This window comes from Morone saxatilis, unplaced genomic scaffold (genome assembly GCF_004916995.1).
Source record: "Morone saxatilis isolate NCDOM2014 unplaced genomic scaffold, NCSU_SB_2.0 Contig10, whole genome shotgun sequence".
NCBI classification, from domain to species: domain Eukaryota; kingdom Metazoa; phylum Chordata; class Actinopteri; family Moronidae; genus Morone; species Morone saxatilis.
In genome coordinates, this window is record NW_023339652.1 from 718,701 (window position 1) to 723,165 (window position 4,465).

At 43.5% G+C, this 4,465-nt stretch overlaps 1 long non-coding RNA gene across 1 annotated transcript; it reads right to left on the minus strand.

Moving 5' to 3' along the window:
- Nucleotides 1-941: 941 nt before the first annotated feature.
- LOC118337098 lies at nucleotides 942-2,320 on the minus strand. The gene is made up of 3 exons (XR_004797137.1): nucleotides 1,943-2,320; nucleotides 1,263-1,358; nucleotides 942-1,146 (listed from the first exon to the last, which is right to left on the minus strand). It is a non-coding gene; the product is annotated as an uncharacterized LOC118337098 (long non-coding RNA).
- Nucleotides 2,321-4,465: the final 2,145 nt, after the last annotated feature.

Genomic DNA, 4,465 nt, shown 5'->3' on the forward strand with positions numbered 1-4,465 from the left:
TCAGGGAGGGTAAACAGTAACGTCTGGAATTCATATGTTAGACAGTAGAGTTTATTTTGGCATTAAAGATCTCCATATTCGTTATCAGAGTCTGGAAGAGTGAGTCAGTCCAGTTTTAATTTCAGTGTCTGATCTGGATTCAGAACAACCCTAACACACATTTATGGGCATTTGTTATCCTTTAACGGCGTGTTCGGGTTCGTTTTACCAAATGTCTGCATTGTGTTCTACACTGACTGACTTTATAAGGCGTTATTCTTTATTCAAACATGAGACTCTAACACATTTTGCATCCAGAATCTTTGGATTTCATGCAGCAGTAATCTCTTTTAGCTCTGTTTTTGGTCTCCACCACCAATATGTTCACCAGCTTTGTCTCTCTGCTGTTTGGAGCCTGATTCCCAACCCAGATGCTGTTTCACCATCAGTGAATGTAATTCTGGGACATTTTATGGGGCGACTATGTAGTTGTCACTTACAGTTAAATTGTAAAGTTAAGTTAAGCCGCTTTTATTTTAGTAATGCTCGAATCACAGCTTAGTAATAATTATACAGGCTGAGTTTGAACTTGTAGAGCAACAGGCTGCTGGTCCCCCCCCCCCAGAGGTTCCTCGTCACAGGGGAAACTTCCTGTGGTGGAAACGCTGCTGCTAAATGAAAGGGGTCTTAAATAGACGAGCCGTTATACAATGAAAGGTCAGCTGGATACAAAGAGAGAGGGAAAATGTCACTGAGATCACTTTTACTGTCAGACAGCGAGAGAGAGCAGCCTTCAATTTAAAGGCTGTTTCATGCACTTGCACATACTGGTGTCTCTCAGAAAGCGTGCTGCTCTGCACACGGTGTACTCAGGCTGACATGCAGATGAAAGCAGTATATTTGCTCTGCACATGCTCCAGGGCCTTCCAGCTATGTGCCTGCTTACATAACACACAGCATACCTGCAGATAAACACTCAACTCTCATCTGCAAATCCAACTCAAGCTCTTCTGTTCATGTTCACGACAGCTCAACACTCTGCACACACGGACTCGAGGGCGAACGGCTTGATCCATGTGCTCACAGTGCAGAGCCTGTTCTCCGTCAGGGCATGGCATCCTGCTCGCTAGTGGCCTCGCTCTGTCTCTCCCTGAATGGACCGTGTGTCTGCAGGGAGAGAGTGGTGCACCCAGCAGCCCCGTCTTTATAAAGATAATGAATAAATGACGACTCGTTTTATTGCCAGAGGTCGGGTTGTGTGCGGAGGGTTCAGGCTAACTCACCTTCCAGTGTTAAATATCCTCTCTGACACACCTGTGTATGATAATGAAGCATATGGTGTTATTACTGCAGGCGTGGTGCCGGATATTCAGGTTGGTCTGCAACAGTAAGACAAAGAAATATGAGCCACAGATCTGTAGAAAACTTTATTTAACTCATTTACATAAAGTGACTGGAAATGATTCTTTTGTCAGCTGGACAGTGAAGGGTTGATTGATTTCATTGGTTCCCAGTGGACCATGTAAATTCATATTTAAATTTAAAGTCAAGATATGCAAAAAAAATTGCAATCAAATTTTTGAGAGTTGTACTCTTTTCACATGGCAGCAGTTTTACAGTACAGTGGGAGTGTTTAAAGCTCTAACCTGTACCATCATCCTCATTAAACAGTGTATAAGCTCTGGCTCTATGTTCTATATGTATTGATTCTTCCATTATCCCAAATGTTTCCAAACAATGTTCAAACTCAGAGAAATCTGTCATTTTATTCAGGTAACGCTTGCGGTATCAAACATTGAGGAGGATCTATTGTCAGAAATGGAATATAATATTCATATATATGTTTTCATTAGTGTACAATCAGCTTCCTTAGAATGAGCTGTTTTTATCTACAGATGCAGGTCCTTCCACCACATTGAACCACCATGTTTCTACAGTATAGAACCAATAAACTGATCCTAACCTCGATGAGCTTGTACGTTACTCGGTCCAGCGTTGCGTTAATCGGAGCCACCTTGCTGACTTGAACTGTTCTGGCTTTTAGACAGTGACAGCCGTCTGCACATGGCGTGCACATGGAGGACACGCTTTTCAGATCTGATGCAACTTTTCTCCTGACTCTGAAAGTGGACTCTTGCTGCAGGCAGGCAGCCATTTGAGAGTGCAGTGAAGGTAGTAATCAGCGTGTGAGGGATCATTATGGAAAATCCACAGGAGCCTTGGTTCTCTGAGGCAAAGCTAAATTTACCTCCTCTGTCTGTGTTTCTGTCTCTCTTCCTCGTCTCCCTCCTGATTCTGCCCCCCGTCTGCCCCCTCTTGCTTTGCTTCAGGCAGCGTGGAGGCTTTTAAATGGCTGTGTGTGAGCTTGTGTGTGTGGTTAGCAGGGTGTGGGTTTAATATCCCTGTGTGTAGCTCATACACCCAGTCCTGAAACGAGCCTGGAAGCAGTTTTTATATAGTTGCAGCCTTCTGAAGACCACAACTTCACTACTTTGGGCCGATTATGGAGAAGGAATGAAAAGAAAATCCTCTGTATAGACTTTAAATCTGTAGAATTTGGATGTATTTAGTTGGTAGTGTCTGCAGTCAGAATCGGTGCTTTCAGCTTGAGCTCCAGTGTTCAGCATCAAAGTGTTTAAAGCCGGTAACCTTCTTATTAAACAGTAAGGTGTATGAGCTGCTCAGCTTTGATGTTTTTTATGGATCTTGCAGCTCATATCCTGAGTCCTGGCTCCAAAGTGTACTATCAAGACCAGTTTAAGACAGAAACTTCTCCATCCGCTGTCTAGTTAACCTTTCACCCCTGTTTCCAGCCCTCCTCCTCCTCCTCCTCCTCCTCCTCCCTCATCCGTGCCTCCTCCAGGGTGAGTCGGGACGAGTCGGCTCCTGTCCAAAATGCCAGAAACTTCTGCATCGCTCCCAGTTCTCCTGACTGCCTGTTCATCCCGATCTTCTTTCTTTCTTTCCTTTTCCCTTTCCTGTGCTTACTCACGTTTTTGTCTTTTAATGTAACTCTCTGTAAGTCTTGATTTCCTTCCTTAAACCTTTTTTTTAACTGACAGACCATCAGAGAGTAGATTAGCTGTTTCTCTATAGTTATTGTAATGTCGGCCACCGGGTTGGATTCCCCTTGAAATCAATGAAACGAGAGGGTAGAAACACTATTAAAGTCCCTTGTAGCTGCTTCAAATTAAAGTCAAATAAATATTCTGCATCTGCCTGTGCACTGAGGCTACGTGCTGAAACTAAAGGAAGGGAAATGAACTCAGTATTCATATTTTTTTTTTGTGAATCCACTCCATTAAACATAAAATACTCAACATCTTGTTTATCATTTTGTGTTTCACTACAATTTCAAACATGTTCAAACACTGTGGGGTCTTCACTAGAAATTGAGCAATGTTTGGCAGAGTTGGTAAGGATGGATGGTCCGCCCAGTGAGAGTTTAGGAGGAAACATTCAGGGAGGAGAGGACCCACATGTGAGCCAGCTGGCTCGGATTCGAGGGTGCACATTTGGGCCAATATGGGCTGAGATTCAGCTCTACTTTGGGGAAGTGTCTTTGCTTGGAATTTGGAATTGTAAGTTTTATTTCCAGCATATTATTATTGATACGAAAGTTAGGAAAGGACTGTGGTTATTGAACATTAATGGCAGGTTTTGGTACCAGATGTGCTCGGCGTCCTGCGTTTACAGAGCATGTAAGACATTAACACATTATTATTGGCTCATCAGTTCTGCACATGGCTCACTCTTTCCCAACTTCCATCATCAGACGTGTTTAATCCAGAATGTTATTGATTAAAACGTTTTATCTTCTGGATGCAGTTAAATCAAACTCTGCCCCGGTCTGTTCGTTCCTCTAAAGGAGCATCACACCTTTCATGAACCTTTCCATTCGACATGAACAAGCCCATTCATCCATGTAAAGTTCACTGTGTGTGTGTGTGTGTGTGTGTGTGTGTAACTTGACATTCAAGCGTGTTTCTACTTGGCGAGCTCAGAGCTCCACTTTACCGGAGGAGTTAGGATCAGCGACGCGTCCAAACAAGTTTCCCAGAGTGTTTGCCTTTTCCGGGGGATTAAAACCCTCACTGTGGGGTACTCAGCAAGACCGGCATTGACCCAGTTTTTACCCAGCATGCAGCAGGAGGTGGAGGGTCTGTTTGTGGCCTAACGTGTGCTGCCTGAGATCTTCACTGAAGCACTCAAGAGAAGACTGATCACTTGTAGAGCCTGGAGAGGTTTTACAGATGACACTGGTTGAGTTGAAGTGATTTAAACTACAGAGAGGAAGAGGAGAGGGAGAGGAGAGGAAGAGCCGGTGAAGCTCTCAGTAGCTGTTTACATGCAGCCTAATGTTCTGATTATAATCACATTAAAATCACCTTAACACCTTAATCTGAATAAACAGGCTGCAGACGGTTTAAACATTTTCAAGAACTGATTGAAAGAAAAATCCACGTTCAAAGACTGAACTGGATCA